This window comes from Pseudophryne corroboree, chromosome 11, assembly GCF_028390025.1.
Source record: "Pseudophryne corroboree isolate aPseCor3 chromosome 11, aPseCor3.hap2, whole genome shotgun sequence".
In the NCBI taxonomy this organism is placed as follows: Eukaryota; Metazoa; Chordata; class Amphibia; order Anura; family Myobatrachidae; genus Pseudophryne; species Pseudophryne corroboree.
In genome coordinates, this window is record NC_086454.1 from 218,874,604 (window position 1) to 218,898,883 (window position 24,280).

Below are 24,280 nucleotides of genomic sequence, written 5' to 3' on the forward strand. Positions count from 1 at the left end.
CTGGACACAGACCAGAAGAAGGTGTTTCTCCCGACGGAGAAGGCTCAAGAGCTTGTGACTCTAGTCAAAACCAAAACAGGTGTCGGTGCATCACTGCACGCGAGTCCTGGGAAAGATGGTGGCATCGTACAAAGCTATTCCCTTCGGCAGGTTCCATGCGAGGATCTTTCAATGGGATCTGTTGGACAAATGGTCCGGATCGCATCTTCAGATGTATCGGCTGATCACCCTGTCCCCCAGGGCCAGGGTGTCTCTTCTGTGGTGGCTACAGAGTGCTCACCTTCTCGAGGGCCGCAGGTTCGGCATACAGGACTGGGTCCTGGTGACCACGGATACGAGCCTCCGAGGGTGGGGGGGCAGTCACTCAGGGAAGAAACTTCCAAAGGTTGTGGTCAAGTCAGGAGGCTTGTCTGCACATAAATATCCTGGAACTAAGGGCCATATTCAACGCCCTGAGTCAAGTGGAGCCCCTGCTTCGCAACCAACCGGTGCTGATTCAGTCAGACAACATCACCACGGTGGCTCATGTAAACCACCAGGGCGGCACAAGAAGCAGAGTCGCGATGGCGGAAGCCACCAGGATTCTTCGGTGGGCGGAGAATCACGTACAAGCACTGTCAGCAGTGTTCATTCCGGGGGTGGACAACTGGGAAGCAGACTTCCTCAGCAGGCACGACCTTCACCCGGGAGAGTGGGGACTTCATCACAAAGTCTTCATTCAGATTACAAATCGATGGGAACTGCCACAGGTAGACATGATGGCGTCCCGTCTCAACAAAAAGCTACAACGGTATTGCGCCAGGTCAAGAGACCCTCATGCGATAGCTGTGGACGCCCTGGTAACACCGTGGGTGTTCCAGTCGGTCTATGTGTGTCAGGTTCGGTCTGGTTTGTGTCCCCGGAGGGGGCGCTAGTGGGTCAGTGGAGGTAGGATGGAAGAAGTGAGGATACTGGATTGGATTCCTGCGCATGTGCGCAATGTTGTTTATTAAGCAGAAAGATAAAACAATATGGCAGCAGGAATACTTGGAGAAATAAACAATAATAAATGCAATGGGTATGATGCAGCGTGGAAGCTGAGAGTCTATGGCAAAACAGTGAGAGTCTATGGCAATGCAGTGAGAGTCTATGGCAATACAGTGAGAGTCTATGGCAATATGCTGGTATGGGAACCAGAGATGATAAACACGTGGAGCCAGCAGAGGTGATGATAATGGTAGCAAACCTGGTAGCAGATGCAGAAGACTTGATGCAGGGTTCACAGTGCTATTGGAAAGCACAGGCAGCTTGCAAGCTGATTCACAGGTGAGGTGATGAGCTGCACCTGGAGATGGAGTCTCTACAGCTGAGGCTGAAGCACACTGTTGGAGATTGGTGTGAAGCCTGTAAATGAATGCAGGAATTGCTGATGCTTGTAGTTCCACGGAGATGCAGGAGGATAACCAGGAACACAGGGGATCTGGAGACTGGAACACAGGGAACCACTGGATGCAGCAGGAGAGCTGGAGTGGTTGCTGGAACTTGTAGTTCCACAGAGATGCAGGAGGATAACCAGGAACACAGGGGATCTGGAGACTGGAACACAGGGAACCACTGGATGCAGTAGGAGAGCTGGAGTGGTTGCTGGAACTTGTAGTTCCACAGGAACACAGGAACTTGCACACTGAATGTCGCTGGAGGGGTTGCTGGAACTTGTAGTTCCACAGGAACACAGGAACTTGCACACGGAATGTCGCAGGAGAGCTGGAGGGGTTTCTGGAACTTGTAGTTCCACGGGAACACAGGAACAACTGGGAACTGGAACAGCTGGGACCTGTTGTTCCACAGGTCTAATACACAAGGAAATCTCTGTAGACAGAGGATTGCAAACAGGAGCGGTCTGTTCACGGGATGTGACGTGTTGTCCAAGGCGATGTGAGAGAGCCACAAACTGGAAGTTATACCACCTGCCCAGCAGTGATTGGACACAAACTGCAGGCGGAGATACTAGCTGGATTGGGTGTCCAGATCAGCTGTGAGTTAGTTGAAGCACTATGTACTCCAGGCTGCAGAGGACTGAAAACGAGAACTGGAACAGAACTGAACTGCTGGAACCTGTAGTTCCACAGCAGTGATGTGATGGAAAATGCAGATTCCTGACAGTACCCCCCCTTTTATGGGTGGGCACCGAACACCCACGCTGGAACTTGGAGGAACCTTGAAAAAGAACTTAGAAATACACAAAAGCAGAGGTCCTCAAAAGTCTTCCCAACTTTCATCTTCAGAAGACAGAATTTCCCCGTCAGAACAAGTAGACCATTCATGGTCATTTGAGACAGAATTTACTTCCTGGGAAAAGGCATAGCTAGGAAGGATAGAACCTCCCATAATGTAACTTGAGTCTTTATCAACAAACTCACTTTCAGAGTCAAAGTCCAGGTCTAGTGTGGTCATGGGAGCCTTTTGTTTAGGAATAACATTATCTGAGACAACCTGTGGACCAGTGAATTTGAAGCTATATGAGACACCAGGACTAGGGGTAACGGCAGCATAGCCAACACTTACATCAACAGATGGTAGACTTTGAGCTGGTTTTTGAGCTCTCCAATTCTTGTAATTCTTGAAATCTCTGATACATTGATGCAACAGAACCTGTTCATGTTTGGAAGGAGTTGAGTCGAAAAACTGAGAACTGGAAGACTGATCAGATGTTGAATCCGGGGAGTCAATACTTTCAGAAGTGTTGCTGTAGGATGGAGACACGGGAGTATATGCAACTTTCAAATCTGAAGTCTGAGAACCTTGTCTTGACTTTACAGCTTGGAAATCTTTAATAGCTTGGTCTAATGTATCCTGATCTTGCACAGACAGAGATGTTGGAGAGGATTTAGCAGTAGACAAACTGTTGACAAATTGGCCAGAATGCCCAGATGACTCTGAATGCATAAACTTTGGAGCAAACTCCTGTTTTACGGCTTCGCAGAAAGCGGGAAGATCACTCAGTAGCGGATCTTTAGATTCAATGAGAGGATTCGCCCAGTCCAGTGCTCTACCTTTGAAGTTGTTCCAATAGATGATAAAGAGTGCTTATTGGTTCAGAGTTCACAGCAGACAACAAAGGAGTCTTGAAGCTTTCAAAGGAGGAAGTCGCTCTCTCAGGAGAATTAGCTGTGAAGGGACTGCCATAGGACTGACTTGAGCAAGATCCATCCACAGGAACGGATTGTGCAGGGAAAGTTGAAATGACTGGAGCAGGAGTGACTTGAACAGGAACTGGAGAAACAACAGAACTTGGAAGGGATTGCTGCAAGGTATCCAAACGGATAGACATTCCCTGTAGGAACTGGAACATCTGCTGCTGCGCAGCCTCTTGACCATCCAAACGGGAGACCAGATTTTGTAAGGCCCCTGACCCCACATTCTGACCACCATCCGAGTCCATGGGCCTTGGACAAACTGTCGGGTTCGGTCTGGTTTGTGTCCCCGGAGGGGGCGCTAGTGGGTCAGTGGAGGTAGGATGGAAGAAGTGAGGATACTGGATTGGATTCCTGCGCATGTGCGCAATGTTGTTTATTAAGCAGAAAGATAAAACAATATGGCAGCAGGAATACTTGGAGAAATAAACAATAATAAATGCAATGGGTATGATGCAGCGTGGAAGCTGAGAGTCTATGGCAAAACAGTGAGAGTCTATGGCAATGCAGTGAGAGTCTATGGCAATACAGTGAGAGTCTATGGCAATATGCTGGTATGGGAACCAGAGATGATAAACACGTGGAGCCAGCAGAGGTGATGATAATGGTAGCAAACCTGGTAGCAGATGCAGAAGACTTGATGCAGGGTTCACAGTGCTATTGGAAAGCACAGGCAGCTTGCAAGCTGATTCACAGGTGAGGTGATGAGCTGCACCTGGAGATGGAGTCTCTACAGCTGAGGCTGAAGCACACTGTTGGAGATTGGTGTGAAGCCTGTAAATGAATGCAGGAATTGCTGATGCTTGTAGTTCCACGGAGATGCAGGAGGATAACCAGGAACACAGGGGATCTGGAGACTGGAACACAGGGAACCACTGGATGCAGCAGGAGAGCTGGAGTGGTTGCTGGAACTTGTAGTTCCACAGAGATGCAGGAGGATAACCAGGAACACAGGGGATCTGGAGACTGGAACACAGGGAACCACTGGATGCAGTAGGAGAGCTGGAGTGGTTGCTGGAACTTGTAGTTCCACAGGAACACAGGAACTTGCACACTGAATGTCGCTGGAGGGGTTGCTGGAACTTGTAGTTCCACAGGAACACAGGAACTTGCACACGGAATGTCGCAGGAGAGCTGGAGGGGTTTCTGGAACTTGTAGTTCCACGGGAACACAGGAACAACTGGGAACTGGAACAGCTGGGACCTGTTGTTCCACAGGTCTAATACACAAGGAAATCTCTGTAGACAGAGGATTGCAAACAGGAGCGGTCTGTTCACGGGATGTGACGTGTTGTCCAAGGCGATGTGAGAGAGCCACAAACTGGAAGTTATACCACCTGCCCAGCAGTGATTGGACACAAACTGCAGGCGGAGATACTAGCTGGATTGGGTGTCCAGATCAGCTGTGAGTTAGTTGAAGCACTATGTACTCCAGGCTGCAGAGGACTGAAAACGAGAACTGGAACAGAACTGAACTGCTGGAACCTGTAGTTCCACAGCAGTGATGTGATGGAAAATGCAGATTCCTGACAATGTGTTCCCTCCTCTTCCTCTCATACCCAAGGTGCTGAGAATCGTAAGAAGAAGAGGAGTGAGAACAATACTCATTGTTCCGGATTGGCCAAGAAGGCCTTGGTACCCGGAACTGCAAGAAATGCTCACAGAGGACCCATGGCCTCTGCCTCTCAGACAGGACCTGTTGCAACAGGGGCCCTGCCTGTTCCAAGACTTACAGCGGCTGCGTTTGATGGCATGGCGGATCCTAGCGGAAAAAGGCATTCCGGAGGAAGTTATTCCTACGCTGATAAAGGCTAGGAAGGACGTGACAGCATAGCATTATCACCGCATATGGCGAAAATATGTTGCTTGGTGTGAGGCCAGGAAGGCCCCTACAGAGGAATTCCAACTGGGCAGATTTCTGCACTTTCTACAGTCTGGAGTGACTATGGGCTTGAAGTTGGGATCCATAAAGGTCCAGATTTCGGCCCTATCCATTTTCTTTCAAAAGGAACTGGCATCTCTACCTGAAGTACAGACGTTTGTTAAGGGAGTGCTGCATATTCAACCCCCTTTTGTGCCACCAGTGGCACCTTGGGATCTCAACGTGGTGTTGGGTTTCCTAAAATCTCACTGGTTTGAACCACTTAAGACCGTGGAGCTAAAGTATCTCACGTGGAAGGTGGTCATGCTATTGGCCTTAGCTTCGGCTAGGCGTGTGTCAGAATTGGCGGCTTTGTCATGTAAAAGCCCCTATCTGTTTTTTCATATGGACAGGGCAGAATTGCGGACTTGTCCCTAATTTCTGCCAAAGGTGGTGTCATCTTTTCATTTGAACCAACCTATTGTAGTGCCTACGGCTACTCGTGACTTGGAGGATTCCAGGTTACTAGATGTAGTCAGGGCTCTGAAGGTGTATGTAGCCAGAACGGCTGGAGTCAGGAAAACTGACTCGCTGTTTATCCTATATGCCCCCAACAAGTTGGGTGCTCCTGCTTCAAAGCAAACCGTTGCCCGCTGGATCTGTAACACGATTCAGCAGGCTCATTCTGCGGCTGGATTGCCGCATCCAAAATCAGTGAAAGCCCATTCCACAAGGAAGGTGGGCTCTTCTTGGGCGGCTGCCCGAGGGGTCTCGGCATTACAGCTTTGCCGAGCTGCTACTTGGTCGGGTTCAAACACATTTGCAAAATTCTACAAGTTTGATACCCTGGCTGAGGAGGACCTTGAGTTTGCCCATTCGGTGCTGCAGAGTCATCCGCACTCTCCCGCCCGTTTGGGAGCTTTGGTATAATCCCCATGGTCCTTACGGAGTCCCCAGCATCCACTAGGACGTCAGAGAAAATAAGATTTTACTCACCGGTAAATCTATTTCTCGTAGTCCGTAGTGGATGCTGGGCGCCCGTCCCAAGTGCGGACTTTCTGCAATACGTGTACATAGTTATTGCTTAATAATGGGTTATGTGATGTTGGCATCCATTGTTGATGCCCTGTTGTTGTTCATACTGTTGACTGGATAAGTGTATCACAAGTTATACGGTGTGATTGGTGTGGCTGGTATGAGTCTTACCCGAGATTCCAAAATCCTTTCCTTATAATGTCTGCTCTTCCGGGCACAGTTTCCTTGGCTGGGGTCTGGAGGAGGGGCATAGAGGGAGGAGCCAGTGCACACCAGATAGTACTAAATCTTTCTTTGGAGTGCCCAGTCTCCTGCGGAGCCCGCTGTTCCCCATGGTCCTTACGGAGTCCCCAGCATCCACTACGGACTACGAGAAATAGATTTACCGGTGAGTAAAATCTTATTTTCTCCTACATACTTGACATATATGTGTAGTCGAATATGTGCTCATATTACTTATTATACTAATGTATAACTTGTGACTGCTTGCTAGTGTGATTGCTGACCTTACTATTGCTGTCAGTTTCTGTGTTCCGAACCTCAATGCTGGTGCAAGGCAGGGAGGGATTGTATTGTATGTCACTTTAACAAAATTTTAAGTTATTTCAGTCACAAATTGTGTAGTTAACACTGTACAGGTGTGTGATTTGTTTATCATGTCTAAGAAAGTCAAGGGTGAGGAGGATATACTCTCCACTGCAGCACCAACACTGATTTCATGTTTGTCTTGCAAAGCTGGGTTTAACCTCTCTGGTTCAAAATGGATTATGTGCTAATTGTTTTAGCTTTCACCAAGGCCTCCTGAATAATACAAGGCAGGCACAGGTTCAAATTGAACCCCCATGGGCTTCTTTAGCACAGACATTATCCAATATAGCTGAGCGGATAATGCCAGCTCCTATACCAGGGATAGGTTACCCTGTTAACCCTTACATGCAATATTCCCCCTGGGGTTTATCACATCCAGTCCAGGAATCTGCAGCCTATCAACAAAAGCAGGCTGAAAGGCCTGTGGAAAGTAAATCACACAGACATGAAACAACATCTACACAGTCTACACATGTTTCAGATGGTGACTCTTCAGAGGATGAGGACTCCTCGCATGCCGGGTCTGCATACAGAGATGAGGATGAAGGTCCCAGCTCAGTGGATATACCTGAGCTAATTAGTGCTATAAAAGCCTTTCTATCATTAGAAGAGGCAGCAGAGCCTTTGTTAAAATCCAAGTAATTTGTGTTTATACATCCCAAAAGAGTCAGGCCTTAATTTCCGGAGTCAGAACAGCTGACGTAGATTATGCAAGAGGTTTGGGTAACACCCAGTAAGAAACTTAGAATTCCAAAAAAATAGACTTCCCATTATCCTCTTCCAGCTGGGGACTGTTTCAAAAGGGAGGTGTCTCTCAAAGTAGATACGCATGTAATTGATTGGTGTGAAAATCTACATTGCCTCTGCCGTCAACACCATTAATTGATGTTACAAATAGGAAAATAGATGTTTTTTTTAAATCCATTTTCTCCTTGTCTGAGGCAATTGTAAGACCAGCCATGGCTTCAGACTGGATTACAAAAGTAGTGGCAGCCTGGGCTGATGCATTGGAGAATGATCTTTCATTGACATCTAGAGAGTAAAAATCCCATATTGCACATATTAAACAGGTGGCTATTTTTATGGAAGAAGCAGCCTTGGATATGGATACTATTTCCTCCTCAAACATCAGCCTCAACAGTAGCAGCTCACAGAGCTGTTTGGCTACGTACATGGAAAGCTGACTCAGAGTCCAAGAAAGTTCTAGAGTCTTTGCCTTTTACTGGAGATATTCTCTTTGGTAAAGAATTAAACAGCATTTTGAGTCAGAAGCAGACTCCAAAAAAGTGAAGTTTCCTTCAACACACAAATCCAAACCTAGGTTTCCAGCTTTTTGGCCTTTTCGGGCCCAGGGAAAAGCAAAAAGAAAGGGTTATGGCAAACAGTCTCAATCTGACAAGTCTGGTAAGACTAAAAAGCATTTAGCTACTAAAGGGCCTGCTTCCAAGCCAGAAGATAAGCCATCAGGCTGATGGTGCGGGCCTACACCTGGGGGATCCCAGGGTGGGAGGCCGACATCTTCATTTTGCACAAATCTGGTAGAAGTCCACCACAGATGTGTGGGTGCAAGAAGTGGCATCTCATGGTTATGCCTTCAAGAAACACTCTCCACAAAGGTTATTTTGTACCAGCCCGTCTTCAGTAGAAAAGAAGGCCAGGGCTTTGCAAGAGGCAATTCAGAATTTGCTTTAACAGGAATGATCATTCCAGTTAATCCTGCGCAACGAGGACAAGGTTTTTATTCCAACCTGTTTCTAGTTCAGAAGCCAAATGGGTCATTCCTGCCCATACTCAATCTCAAAGTGCTGAACAAGTACATTTGGGTGCCTCGTTTTCATATGGAGACTTTACATTCCATTATTTTGGCTATGGAGCCGGCGGATTTTATGGTATCCCTGAATATCCAGGATGCTTACCTGCATATTCCTATAGCACAGTCTCATCAGTGCTACCTCAGGTTTGCTATCCTCCAGCAACACTTTCAGTTTCAGGCCCTACCATTTGGACTGGCCTGCAAGAGTGTTCACCAAAATGATGGTGGTAATGGCAGCTTATCTCCATCAACAGGGGATAAGTATTTTTCCATACCTCGACGACTTGAATCCTGGCACAATCTCAATAATTTTTTCAGTGTCATCTGCAACAGACAATAGCTTGTTTGCAGAGACATGGGTGGTCATTCCGAGTTGTTCGCTTGCTAGCAGTTTTTAGCAGCTGTGCAAACGCTATGCCACCTCCCACTGGGAGTGTATTTTAGCGTAGCAGAAGTGCGAACGAAAGGATCGCAGTGCGGCGGCATAATTTTTTTGTGCAGTTTTAGAGTAGCTCAATTTCTACTTAGCGCTTGGGATGACTTCAGACTGTTCACTTCCTGTTTTGACATCACAAACATGCCCTGCATTCAGCCAGCCACGCCTGTGGTTTTCCTGGCACGTCTGCGTTTTTACGAACACTCCCTGAAAACGGTGGGTTGACACCCAGAAACGCCCACTTCATGTCAATCACTCTGCAGCCAGAAGTGCCACTGAAAAGTTTCGCTAGACCTTGTGTGAAACTACATCGTTCTCTGTAATATTACTTTGTGCGTGCGCATTGCGCCGCATGCGCAGAAATGCCATTTTTTGCCTCATCGCTGCACATCGAACGAATGCAGCTAGCGATCAACTCAGAATGACCACCCTGTCACAATCCTGACTGTAGGTTTATATTTGGTGACTTACCCCTGCCATCTGTCCTGGATCCTGTGTCTTTTCACTCACGGAGTTAAACAGCTTGTCAGCACTATGAGTTTTCCTGAGTTCTCTGCCTGAGAGGTAATAGTTAATTAGCTCCACCTGTGGTGATCTCCTGTGTGAGGCTGAATTCAGTAATCTGAACTTTAGGTCTAAAAGCAAGCATCCTGTGTTTTGCAGAAGTTCAGGCTTCAGTGTTCTCTCGGCCTGCTAGGCCTCATTCTACATCACAGCCTTGGCTAGAGTAGTCATATGACAGTGACTGTTCACCTGACCCAGAGTTGTTCAATCCTCTGCCAGCCTGAGACTCTCTGCATCACCTAATCCTGCTCACCAATCACCAAGGACCAGGAAGTATAAATCAGGAGGCTGAGTTAGAAACTGGGCCAGTTCCTTGTGTCACACACAGCTATGTATGAGCATTCAAGCTGAGCTCCCTAAAGTTGTGATCTCCAGAGCTCCCGTATCCCCGTGCCTCCGTGCCTCGGCACCTCCGTGCCTCAGTACCTCCGTGCCTCGGCACCTCCGTGCCTCAGTACCTCCGTGCCTCAGCACCTCCGTGCTTCCAGTACCTCCCTGCCTCGGCACCTCCGTGCCTCGGTACCTCCGTGCCTCAGTACCTCCGTTCCTCAGCATCTCCGTGCCTCAGTACCTCCGTGCCTCAGCATCTCCGTGCCTCAGCACCTCCGTGCTTCCAGCACCTCCGTGCTTCCAGCACCTCCGTGCCTCAGTACCTCCATGCTTCCAGCAACTCCGTGCCTCAGTACCTCCGTGCCTCAATACCTCCGTGCCTCGGTACCTCCGTGCCTCGGTACCTCCGTGCCTCAGTACCTCCGTGCTTCCAGCACCTCCGTGCCTCAGTACCTCTGTGCTTCCAGTACTTCCGTGCTTCCAGCACCTTCGTGCCTCAGCATCTCCGTGCTTCCAGTACCTCCGTGCCTCGGCACCTCCATCCCTCGGTACCTCTGTGCCTCAGTACCTCCGTGCCTCAGCATCTCCGTGCCTCAGCACCTCCGTGCTTCCAGCACCTCCGTGCCTCAGTACCTCCGTGCTTCCAGCACCTCCGTGCCTCATCATCTCCGTGCCTCAGCACCTCCGTGCTTCCAGCACCTCCGTGCCTCAGTACCTCCGTGCTTCCAGCACCTCCGTGCCTCAGCACCCCCGTGCTTCCAGCACCTCCGTGCCTCAGTACCTCCGTGCTTCCCGCACCTCCGTGCCTCAGTACCTCCGTGCCTCAGTACCTCCGTGCCTCAGTACCTCCGTGCTTCTAGTACCTCCGTGCCTCGGTACCTCCGTGCTTCCAGCACTTCCGTGCCTCAGTACCTCCGTGCCTCAGCATCTCCGTGCCTCGGCACCTCCGTGCCTCGGTACCTCCGTGCCTCAGTACCTCCGTGCCTCAGCATCTCCGTGCCTCAGCATCTCCGTGCCTCAGCATCTCCGTGCCTCAGCACCTCCGTGCTTCCAGCACCTCCGTGCCTCAGTACCTCCGTGCTTCCAGCACCTCCGTGCCTCAGCACCTCCGTGCCTCAGCACCTCCGTGCTTCCAGCACCTCCGTGCCTCAGTACCTCCATGCTTCCAGCAACTCCGTGCCTCAGTACCTCCGTGCCTCAATACCTCCGTGCCTCGGTACCTCCGTGCCTCGGTACCTCCGTGCCTCAGTACCTCCGTGCTTCCAGCACCTCCGTGCCTCAGTACCTCTGTGCTTCCAGTACTTCCGTGCTTCCAGCACCTTCGTGCCTCAGCATCTCCGTGCTTCCAGTACCTCCGTGCCTCGGCACCTCCATCCCTCGGTACCTCTGTGCCTCAGTACCTCCGTGCCTCAGCATCTCCGTGCCTCAGCACCTCCGTGCTTCCAGCACCTCCGTGCCTCAGTACCTCCGTGCTTCCAGCACCTCCGTGCCTCATCATCTCCGTGCCTCAGCACCTCCGTGCTTCCAGCACCTCCGTGCCTCAGTACCTCCGTGCTTCCAGCACCTCCGTGCCTCAGCACCCCCGTGCTTCCAGCACCTCCGTGCCTCAGTACCTCCGTGCTTCCCGCACCTCCGTGCCTCAGTACCTCCGTGCCTCAGTACCTCCGTGCTTCTAGTACCTCCGTGCCTCGGTACCTCCGTGCTTCCAGCACTTCCGTGCCTCAGTACCTCCGTGCCTCAGCATCTCCGTGCTTCCAGTACCTCCGTGCCTCGGCACCTCCGTGCCTCGGTACCTCCGTGCCTCAGTACCTCCGTGCCTCAGCATCTCCGTGCCTCAGCATCTCCGTGCCTCAGCATCTCCGTGCCTCAGCACCTCCGTGCTTCCAGCACCTCCGTGCCTCAGTACCTCCGTGCTTCCAGCACCTCCGTGCCTCAGCACCTCCGTGCCTCAGCACCTCCGTGCTTCCAGCACCTCCGTGCCTCAGTACCTCCGTGCTTCCAGCACCTCCGTGCCTCAGCACCCCCGTGCCTCAGCACCTCCGTGCTTCCAGCACCTCCGTGCCTCAGTACCTCCGTGCTTCCAGCACCTCCGTGCCTCAGCACCTCCGTGCCTCAGCACCTCCGTGCCTCAGCATCTCCGTGCTTCCAGCACCTCCGTGCCTCAGCACCCCAGTGTCTCTACGCACCTCAGTGCCTCCAAGCACCTCAGTGTCTCCAAGCACCTCAGTGTCCCCAAGCACCTCAGTGTCTCCAAGCACCTCAGTGTCTCCAAGCACCTCAGTGTCTCCAAGCACCTCAGTGTCTCCAAGCACCTCAGTGTCTCCAAGCACCTCAGTGTCCCCAAGCATCTCAGTGTCTCCAAGCACCCCGTGCCCTTTAGCACAGTTGTACCTGGTATTCTTCACTGATTCATCAGTGCCTTTCCAGTTCTGTCTTTCAGGAGACCTTCAGCATCCACACGTGCCTCCTGTCTGCCGACCTAATCCTGCATGAGGAGAACCTTGATTCGGCCATCTCTGCTGCGGTTCCTCTTCCCAGTCGCCGGGGGAGGTCCCGAGTCCACAACACTCCCAAACCAGGTCAGTGGTAGTATTCGTATAATCCTCCAGTCGCCCGCACAGACTTCACTAACACTGGGTTCACAAAACCTCAGTCATGACACACCCTGATTGGCTCATCAATTGGGCAAAGTGGTTCCATCACAACGGATGACGCATTTGGGGGCTGTATTGGATTCGGGTCTTCAGAGAGTCATTTTACCTCTGAACAAAATATCCACATTACAGTCGAGGATTCAGGAGCTGCTATACAGTCAAAGGGTATCCATGCATGTGATTGGATCTGTGGTGTCGACATTCGACATGGTGGAGTATGCTCGGTACCATTCGAGGCCTCTACAACATCTGATCCTTTCCAAATGTAGTGAGTTACATCAGACAATAAAAATTCAGACTATGGTCCTTCCTCTGGAAGTATGGAGGTCATTAGCCTGGTGGCTACAGACATGATATCTGGACAAAGAGAGATCCTTTTGTATCTCAGATATGAGGTTCTGACAACGGATGCCAGTCTTCAGGGCTGGGGAGCAGTGTCAGAAAGAAGTAGCTTCCAAGGGCAGTGGTCCAAGGAAGAAAGTTGCCTGCCAATAAATATATTGGAACTTCGGGCCGTATATATGGCACTCATTCAGGCAAAGAACATTCTACAGGGGAAACCAGTTTAAATTCGCTCAAACAATGCATCAGCAGTAGTGAACCTCAATCATCGGGAAGGAACTTACAGCCAAAAAGCAATGAAGGAGGTAAGCCGCACGTTAAGGTGGGCAGAACTTCATCATCCAGCCTTGTCTGCAGTGTTCATTCCGGTAGTCCTAAACTGGGAAGCGGATTTTCTCAGTCGACATGCCATGCATGCAAATGAATGGGCTTTACACCCCAAGGTCTTCCAAACTCTGGTACACAAGTGGGGATTACCTGGGATAGAACTCATGGCTTCCCGTCAGAACAACAAAGTTACCGCATACGGGTCAAGGACAAAGAATCCCTAAGTAACCTTTGTGGATGCCCTGTCAGTAAGGTGGGACTTTCGTCTGGCCTATGTGTTTCCACCGATCACCCTATTGCCCAGGATGATGCGAATGGTAAAACAGGGAAGGGTTCCCTGATGCTACTACCTCCGGCTTGGCCCAGAAGACATTGGTACACAGATCTGCATAGGCTGTCGGTGGATACTCCGTTCCTACTCCCTCAACGTCCAGATCTACTGTCTCAGGGTCCTTGTTATTACAATCACCTAGATTGGCTCTCTGACGGTGTAGCTCTTGAGACTTCCATTCTGAAAACGAGGATTTTCACAATAAGTAATTCAGACAATGCTTAGAGCAAGGAAACCATCCTCGGCTCGCATTTATTACCAAATATGTCAGGCCTATATTCAGTGCACCACAGGAAATTTGACCCCTGGTCTTTCAGAGTTTCCAGAGTCCTAGCATTCCTTCAGACAGGAATATATAAAGGTCTACGGGTGGCTTTTTTGATAGTTCAGGTGTCCGCATTGACTGTATGGTTTCAAAAGAAAATTGGTAATGTACAGGATGTTCACACTTTTTTTTCCAAGAAATGCTTCACATCCAACCTTCTTTTGTTCCTCCTACAGCTTCTTGGGATCTAAGTTTAGTCCTAAAGGCACTTCATGTTGCCCAATTTGAACGACTGAAGCAAGTGGATCTTAAATAGTTGACAGCTAAAGTTCTCTTTCTACTGGCTATTGCTTCAGCTAGAAGAGTTTCAGGCATAGGGGCATTGTTATAGTGCCTCCTTTTCTGATATTTCATTGAGATAGAGCGGTATAAATTCCACCTTAACGAAGAAATTGTAGTCCCGGCTTTCCAAGGGCCGAACCTTTCTGCGGGAGATGCATCATTGGACATAGTCCGTGCTTTAAGGATCTATTGTGGATTGTACCAGTGCCATCAGAAAGACAGACACTCTCTTTGTTCTCTACGGATTTCACAAGAGAGGGTGGCCTGCTTATGAGCAGCAACAGGCGAGGTGGATTCGGACGACTATTTCAGAAGCATATTCTCAAACTGATCTCCCTATACCAGCTAATGTCTCTGCTCACTCTAAGATAGGTCTTTCACTGGGCAACACAACGTGGTACTTCAGCTGAACAGATATGTAAGGCAGCCACATGGTCTTCCATTAACACATTCATTAGACATTATGCCTTTGATACCTTTGCCTCTCAGGACGCTGCATTCAGGCGAAGGATCCTCCTGTCCAATCAGGAGCGCCCCCTCCACTACAATTGCTTTGGGACATCCCAATGTATGTCTTGTGGATAATCTGTGGACCCTGCAGAAGAAATACATAGTTATGGTAGACTAACCGTCAATAACTCTGTCTCCTAAGTCCTTAGTATCCACAGGGATTCCACCCTGACGCACATGATTTTGAGGATCCTTACACCTACTGACTTCTTCCTTCTTGTATGGAAGTGTGTGCATGTGTGTTCTTTTCGCATGATTAGGGCTCTCTATGATGCTCCTGCATTGAGCTTTGGAAAAAAACTGAATTGCCTGATCCAGGAGGTGGGGATATAGGGGACTGGCTCGTTGCATGCTTAAAACCTGAAAGATTTTGAGCGTTGGTGCCAATCCGCTGATGCTACCTCATATCCCAATGTTTATTCTTTGAATACTATGGACTTAGGAGAAATAGAGTTATCGACGGTAAGTCTACTATAACTACGTATTTTTGCAATTGCAGTGTATTTTGGTTTTCATTTATTTGTGTTACCTGTTATACAACAAGCTATTAATGTTCTTATAAATCAAATACATGTATTACAAGTATTGTTTCAAAGTTACTTCCCTTTCTATGATATGCAGTCACTATGTTGCTGTTTGCCATGTTAACATTCCTAATGTCGTCAGCAGTAGGTTGACATTGATGTGAACAAGGTGAAAATGTCATCATAGTGTCAACACCTTCAAAATGTCAATATTGGAAATATCGGCAACCCAATGTCAACACTTCCATGAGTGTTACCGTTAGGTATACGGTTAGTGACAGAATTACAAAAAATCTTAGCATGTTGCAATTCTAGCAATGTTTAAATAATATCATTGTCAACTTTGTCAGTGTAAAACATCATGAACATGTCGACATGTTCGAGACCAGCACTGCATGGGTGAATTCTCCATATCTCCCTGCCCCTAATACATATGCACACATAACACACACTGTTCCCATCACACTGTCCCTGTCACACCCCACTATTCATCCTGCAGCTCATTCTACCCCCCCCCCCAAACACACTGCCCGCATCCAATCCCACTGCTGTGTTCCGCAGCTTAATACCCCTCCCATGCCTCACACTGCTATCCTCGCGCTTCACATAACTTCATATCCAAAGCTCACTACCTCTCCCATAGTTAACACTGCCCTATCATGCCTTACTGTTTACACTGCAGCTCACTATGCCCCACCATAACTAACACTACTCATGAGCTAATGTGAGCTGGTCCTGGTTCTAAAAAAACAGGGGGAAAAATGTGCCCCCTGTATTTTAAGAACCAGAACCAGGCTCTTGGACTGGTCCTGGTTACAAAAATACAGGGGGGAACACATAGGGGTCACCTGTATTTTTTAAACCAGGACTGGGCTCCACTATCCAGTGAAGTAATGCCACAGCCAGGGGACATGCTTAAATTGGTCCCCTGGTCATAACATTAACCCCCCCATAACTAGTCAGCCCTGGCCGGGGTTTCCTGTGGGAGTAGGGTCCACCCCCCAATAAAGTGCCCCTCTCCAAGCATCCAAGGCCAGGGCTGAACAGTGGGACTATCCCTGGCACCCCTAGGTGGTGGTTGCCGAGTTGATAATCCATTAGTTTAGTTGTGAAAAAAGAAATATTGTCTTTTACAGGAGGGAATACAGGTCCCAGCAAGTCTTCCCCTTATGCTGGTACTTGGACAACCACAAGTACCAGTATGTGGGGCAATAATGGTCTGTTGGTACCTATAGTACACCTGTAAAATAAATTTTATTTTTTTTAAAAACAGTATTTACACACCGTGAAAGTAAACTTTAATAATCACTCTTGCACACACTCACTTATCTACACACTTACCTTGCACACACACATCCATACACCTCCAATCCCTGTTGCATTTTACATCATCTTGTCCAAGTAGGTGTCCATGTAAATTGTAAAAAAAATAGTAATAAAATTTTTTTTAGCCATACTCGCCTCCTCTTAGCGTAAATTAGGTCCTCTTCAATTCATGTAGACATCCCAGGTGTTAAAAAAAAAAAAATAACAAAACGCAAGCAGACATCAGGAAGTGTATGTATTATAGTGGGAAAGCGCCATTGAAGTCTATGGTGATAACCACTACATTGTATCCTATTATGGGATCTGCAAGGTTAACCTCTATTAACCTTGTGGTTAGTGAACAAAACGTAACACAGATATACACCATCGGAAAATATGATTAATTGAAATACTAGAACATATTAAATTCCTGTGTTTTAGTTAAGCGAAAGCTCGATATTACCTTTCTTTGATCTAGGAAAAACACAGGTGAAATGGAATTCTCAGTAAATTTACCCAAGAGAGTTACCCTGATCCTAACCCAGCAATCACAGGGCTCACTTGCAAGAAACACACACGTTTCCCCCTTAACACTGGACTGCCAAGAATGTTTTGTCAACATTTTATCAACACAATGAATGTTGAAGTGCATATTGACATTCTAAACAGATGTACATACTCTTATGTCGACATTACGAAATGTAAAAAAAAATATATGCCCAAACCATATTTAACACCTAACACAATTACAATATATTATATATCTTATTTTTATGGTGCAATAAGGGGTCGGCAGTGCCATATAAAGTGCATACAGCAGTACAGTACAAACGTAGCAGGCCCATTAAATATAGACATAACTGTCAATAGCTATATGTAACAGGGTTGGAGAAACAGGTACCATCTTCTGGGGTAGATTGCAAAGCACAGCAGCAGAGAGATCACACAAGCCCAAGGTTTCTGGTGAAACTGGCCTCGACCAGTTTTATTAAGGAGCAAAACAAAGTAAAACAACAAAGTAAGTATCTTGCTGTCTGGCACGAAACTAAATACAAGTCATTCTTAATTTACTACAAAAGCACAAGAAGTATTACCAAGCATAGCCAACTTGTTTTCAGTAGCAGTGTTCTCTCACAGAATCTCTGCAGTCTCCCTATTCCCCAGGCAATGTTAGAGCCCAAGTGATCATACTGACAGTCTTATAACAATCTCATGCAGCTGAAATTACTAAATAGCCTTCTGTGAGTCCAACAGGCCCTAAGACCTGAGCTGGGACTAATGAATGGAGCCCACCCTTTTCTCTCACATCCTTACCCCAGGACCACTTAACCGGCTTTTAAAATAAACTAAAAAGTTCTCCGCCGAACAGACACAACATTCCTGGGGTTCTTAAAATGCATAGGTTAGAAACCTTGGGCAAATACTGTAGACCTGCCTTCCAACACTATTCCAGTGGTGTTGTCACATATACATCTATGCAAAGATAGTCGTTATAACATCAACTTAACCTGTACCCATACATGATAGAATAGGGCCAAACTTGGTTGAGTTTACAATCTATAATGAGGGACAGCTAAATTATTTCCATGTAAATTACTGTATGTGCAAGTTATGTTCATTCCATGTCAAGTCACACATAGTGTGCTAATTCTACATACTGTATAAAAAGTGAAGTATTGATATTCGGTGTCAAATGATGTCCATGCATCAAGGCACCAATTCCCAGATCCACCGAGAAATTGGGTAAATTCCGAATGTAAAAAAATTTCCTGATTTGCAGATCCCAATATTTTTTTGGTCAGGAACAGCAAATCAGGGAAATTCAACATGTTGACAAAATAAATTTACACTGCACAGGCAGTGACTTATAAAGTGACTTAGAGATAAATACCATACCAATTCTAAAATACACAATTATTCATTAAATTGGTGGTGGTGCTTCCACAGAGTAGACAATATACTGAAAAGAAGAAATAGGGGGATGCCCAAAGGGGGCAAACGCTAGAACTCTATAGGTGATCAAGCACTCATTTTTTTTTGAGAGAAAGGAGTAAGATAAAACTTAGCTTTTAATAATACCAATCTTACAATTCCCTAAAATAGGGTGTATGACATAACAGTAGGCGAACTATAGACAATTGACATAGACAAACATGTATACAACGAAAAAAGGTGATTTTTTTTTTCTAAAGCCCTGTCACTCGGCGAAACGTACGTCCAGGAACGGGTATGTTCGTGATCTGCGCATAGCGTACTACCTCAGCCTTAAGTCCTGTATGCCACCGCTAATTTAAGCCATTTCAAACTGACTTTCAGTATTTACTAATAGCCAGATCTATTGGCAACAGCGGGTTAATTCCTTGTGGGTCAGGGCACTGATTAACATATCAGATGGAGTTATTCTATCCCTACAAAAGAAATTGGTGTTGCTTGCTCTATAATGTGTCTGGGCACTATATGATTATAGCTGATAAGAAGACTACATTATATACTATGGTGTCCACATAACTTAGGAATCTTCGTTTTACTTGTAATTTTGGAAGTGTATTTGATATGTTACTTTGAAAATACTGTGATACAAATTAGCAAGCTTATTACACTACAACAAATTTGTACGTATATGACTTCTCTAATGTCTGGTCGCTACATGCTTGCAACTGGCAATAAGATTATAGAACATATTGAGACATTTACAAAACCCTCTGTTATGTTTGTTTTATTTAATTGAAAATGTATGCCTTAAATGGAGATATTTGGATACAATTATTAAGTCTATTAACCAGAAGTAAATCATACATGATTATTGTATAAATGTATGAAAAAAGCTATGTGCATTTTGAGAATATCCAGAACCTGTTTACCCGACTGTCTTGCCGTTATTCTAATTTCAGTAGGAAACGAGGGGTGATTTAGTAATTCTCTCATTGGCTGCACTGATTATTATATTTATCAGCCAAAAGCAGAGAGGAAACGTCCCCCTCTTTCTTACCTTAACTAATTTTTCTAAGGACTGGTATCAGTAGGGATCTCTTACCCCTCATTCAATGCCTAGGCAAATGGTGGGAAGCAGAATTCCGAACGTACCCGAGTGGTCCTGTGTATGCTATCTCTTTCATTACTCTCTTTAAAATCACCTTGATCGTTGGCAATCGTATATAATCAGGACCTGTTTGTCTATGTCAATTGTCTATATTTTGCCTATTGTAATGTCACATTGTATACATGTGTGTCTATGTCAATTGTCTATATTTTGCCTATTGTAATGTCACATTGTATACATGTTTGTCTATGTCAATTGTCTATATTTCGCCTATTGTTATGTCATACACCCTATTTTAGGGAATTTTAAGATTGGTATTATTAAGAGCGAAGTTTTATCTTTTCTCTCCAAAAAATGAGTGCTTGACCACCTATAGAGTTCTAGTGTTTGCCCCCTTTGGGCATCTCCCTCTTTCTTCTTTTCAAATTCAACATGTTGTATATCGGGTAATTACCTCAATCCATCACTGATATATGGGGCCTTTAACTCTAAATGAAGCATAAATGCTTTCTTTTTACACTCCAGAAGGGGAGGTCTGAGGATTACATGCAAGTGTCAAGAAAATATGGTTTGCATGGCTCCTCCACCTGCAAAACATTCAGTGATTTACAGCCCTTATCTGTTCGCTTAACTAGCTAATTGGACAGGATCTGGTGGGTGGTTTTCTCTACAGCGAACCAGGAGAACTCCCCAAAACTCTGGAGTATTCCAGGATATTTATCCCAAGCAATATAATAATAAACTTACCTTGTTTATTTAACACTTATGGCCCCTACACACTTTGCGATCCGCCGCCGAGCTGCCCAACTGCGGATATGGGTGACCCGTTATGGGGGGGGGGGGTCACTGACTGGGAGAGTGAAGTTTTATCCCCCCCCCGTCACTCGGCTCCATAGCAGTGCAGACAAATATGGACGAGATCGTCCATATTGGCCTGCATGCACAAGCGACGGGGCACCAGCAATATACAAACGCAAGGCCGCACATCATCCATATCTTTCAGTATTATCTGCCAGTGTGTAGTGCCCATTAGTAAGTTCATTGTGTATTCCATGTGTAAACACTTTTAGAATTTCTCTAACGTCCTAAGTGGATGCTGGGGACTCCGTAAGGACCATGGGGAATAGCGGCTCCGCAGGAGACTGGGCACAAAAGTAAAGCTTTAGAACTACCTGGTGTGCACTGGCTCCTCCCCCTATGACCCTCCTCCAAGCCTCAGTTAGATTTTTGTGCCCGAACGAGAAGGGTGCACACTAGGTGGCTCTCCTGAGCTGCTTAGTGAAAAGTTTAGTTTTAGGTTTTTTATTTTCAGTGAGACCTGCTGGCAACAGGCTCACTGCATCGAGGGACTAAGGGGAGAAGAAGCGAACTCACCTGCGTGCAGAGTGGATTGGGCTTCTTAGGCTACTGGACATTAGCTCCAGAGGGATGATCACAGGCCCAGCCATGGATGGGTCCCAGAGCCGCGCCGCCGGCCCCCTTACAGAGCCAGAAGACAGAAGAGTTCCGGAAAATCGGCGGCAGAAGACGTCCTGTCTTTAACAAGGTAGCGCACAGCACTGCAGCTGTGCGCCATTGCTCTCAGCACACTTCACACTCCGGTCACTGAGGGTGCAGGGCGCTGGGGGGGGGCGCCCTGAGACGCAATAAAAACACCTTGGATGGCAAAAAATGCATCACATATAGCTCCTGGGCTATATGGATGAATTTAACCCCTGCCAGAATGCATAGAAAAACGGGAGATAAGGCCGCCAATAAGGGGGCGGAGCCTATCTCCTCAGCACACTGGCGCCATTTTCCCTCACAGCTCCGTTGGAGGGAAGCTCCCTGGCTCTCCCCTGCAGTCACTACACTACAGAAAGGGTTAAAAAAGAGAAGGGGGGCACTAATTACGCGCAGTATTAAAGATACAGCAGCTATAAGGGGAAAAACACTTATATAAGGTTATCCCTGTATATATATAGCGCTCTGGTGTGTGCTGGCAAACTCTCCCTCTGTCTCCCCAAAGGGCTAGTGGGGTCCTGTCCTCTATCAGAGCATTCCCTGTGTGTGTGCTGTATGTCGGTACGTTTGTGTCGACATGTATGAGGAGAAAAATGATGTGGAGACGGAGCAGATTGCCTGTAATAGTGATGTCACCCCCTAGGGGGTCGACACCTGAGTGGATGAACTGTTGGAAGGAATTACGTAACAGTGTCAGCTCTGTATAAAAGACAGTGGTTGACATGAGACAGCCGGCTACTCAGCTTGTGCCTGTCCAGACGTCTCATAGGCCGTCAGGGGCTCTAAAGCGCCCGTTACCTCAGATGGCAGATATAGACGCCGACACGGATACTGACTCCAGTGTCGACGGTGAAGAGACAAATGTGACTTCCAGTAGGGCCACACGTTACATGATTGAGGCAATGAAAAATGTTTTACACATTTCTGATAATACGAGTACCACCAAAAAGGGGTATTATGTTCGGTGAGGAAAAACTACCTGTAGTTTTCCTGAATCTGAGAAATTAAATGAGGTGTGTGATGATGCGTGGTTTTCCCCCGATAACAACTGATAATTTCTAAAATGTTATTGGCATTATATCCTTTCCCGCCAGAGGTTAGGGTGCGTTGGGAAACACCCCCTAGGGTGGATAAAGCGCTCACACGCTTGTAAGAACAAGGGCTCTACCCTCTCCTGAGATGGCCGCCCTTAAGGATCCTGCTGATAGAAAGCAGGAGGGCATCCTAAAAGGTATTTACACACATACTGGTGTTATACTGCGACCAGCAATCGCCTCAGCCTGGATGTGCAGTGCTGGGTTGGCGTGGTCGGATTCCCTGACTGAAAATATTGATACCCTAGATAGGGACAGTATGTTATTGCCTATAGAGCATTTAAAAGATGCATTTCTATATATGCGTGATGCACAGCGGAATATTTGCCGACTGGCATCAAGTCTAAGTGCGTTGTCCATTTCTACCAGTAGAGGGCTATGGACACGACAGTGGTCAGGTGATGCGGATTCCAAACGGCATTTGGAAGTATTGCCTTATTAAGGGGAGGAGTTATTTGGGGTCGGTCTTTCAGACCTGGTGGCCACGGCAACAGCTGGGAAATCCACGTTTGTACCCCAGGTCGCCTCTCAACATGAGAAGACGCCATATTATCAGGCGCAGTCTTTTCGTGGGCAAGCGGGCAAAAGGTTCCTCATTTCTGCCCCGTGACAGAGGGAGAGGAAAAAGGCTGCAGAAATCAGCCAGTTCCCAGGAACAGAAACCCTCTCCCGCCTCTGCCAAGCCGTCAGTATGACGCTGGGGCTTTACAAGCAGAATCAGGCACGGTGGGGGCCCGTCTCAATGAATTTCAGCGCGCAGTGGGCTCACTAGCAAGTAGACCCCTGGATCCTTCAGGTGATATCTCAGGGGTACAAATTGGAATTCGAGACGTCTCCCCCTCGCCGTTTCCTAAAGTCGGCTTTACCAATGTCTCCTTCTGACAGGGAGACAGTTTTGGAAGCCATTCACAAGCTGTATTCCCAGCAGGTGATAATCAAGGTACCCCTCCTGCAACAGGGAACGGGGTATTATTCCACACTGTTGTGGTACCGAAGCCGGACGGCTCGGTGAGACCGATTCTAAATCTAAAATCTTTGAACACTTACATACAGAGGTTCAAATTCAAGATTGAGTCACTCAGAGCAGTGATTGCGAACCTGGAAGAAGAGGACTACATGATGTCTCGGTACATCAAGGATGCTTACCTTCATGTCCCAATTTACCCTTCTCACCAAGGGTACCTCAGGTTTATGGTACAGAACTGTCACTATCAGTTTCAGACGCTGCCGTATGGATGGTCCACGGCACCCCGGGTCTTTACCAAGGTAATGGCCGAAATGATGATACTCCTTCAAAGGAAGGGAATTTTAGTTATCCCTTACTTGGACGATTCCCTGATAAGGGTAAGATCCAGGGAACAGTTGGAGGTCGGTGTAGCACTATCTCAGGTAGTGTTGCGGCAGCACGATTGGATTCTCAATATTCCAAAATCGCAGCTAAAAGATTCCGACGACTCGTCTTCTTTTCTTAGGGATGATCCTGGACACAGTTCAGAAAAAGGTGTTTCTCCCGGAGGAGAAAGTCAGGGAGTTATCCGAGCTAGTCGGGAACCTCCTATAACCGAGCCAAGTCTCAGTACATCATTAAGATGGTTCTGAAAAAAATGGTGGCTTCCTATGAAGCAATCCCATGCGGCAGATTCCACGCAAGAACTTTCCAGTGGGACCTGCTGGACAAATGGTCTGGGTCACATCTTCAGATGCATCAGCGGATAACCCTGTCACCAAGCACAAGGGTGTCTCTCCTGTGGTGGTTGCAGAGTGCTCATTTTCTAGAGGGCCGCACATTCAGGACTGGGTCCTGGTGACCACGGATGCCAGCCTTCGAGGCTGGGGAGCAGTCACACAGGGAAGGAATTTCCAGAGCTTATGGTCAAGCCTGGAGACATCACTTCACATAAATATCCTGAAGCTAAGGGCCATTTACAATGCTCTAAGCTCAGCAAGACCTCTGCTTCAAGGTCACCCGGAGTTGATCCATTCGGACAACATCACGGCAGTCACCCACGTAAACAGACAGGGTGACACAAGAAGCAGAAGGGCAATGGCAGAAGCTGCAAGGATTCTTCGCTGGGCGGAAAATCATGTGATAGCACTGTCAGCAGTATTCATTCCGGGAGTGGACAACTGGGAAGCAGACTTCCTCAGCAGACACGACCTCCACCCGGGAGAGTGGGGACTTCACCCAGAAGTCTTCCACATGTTTATAAAACTCGACAAGTATTGCGCCAGGTCAAGGGACC

General features: G+C 47.4%; 1 protein-coding gene across 2 annotated transcripts in view; it reads left to right on the forward strand.

Annotated features, from left to right (window-relative positions):
• Nucleotides 1-24,280, forward strand: part of SLC12A4 (solute carrier family 12 member 4) — a 939,289-nt gene that overhangs the window by 531,760 nt on the left and 383,249 nt on the right. The window lies entirely within an intron of this gene.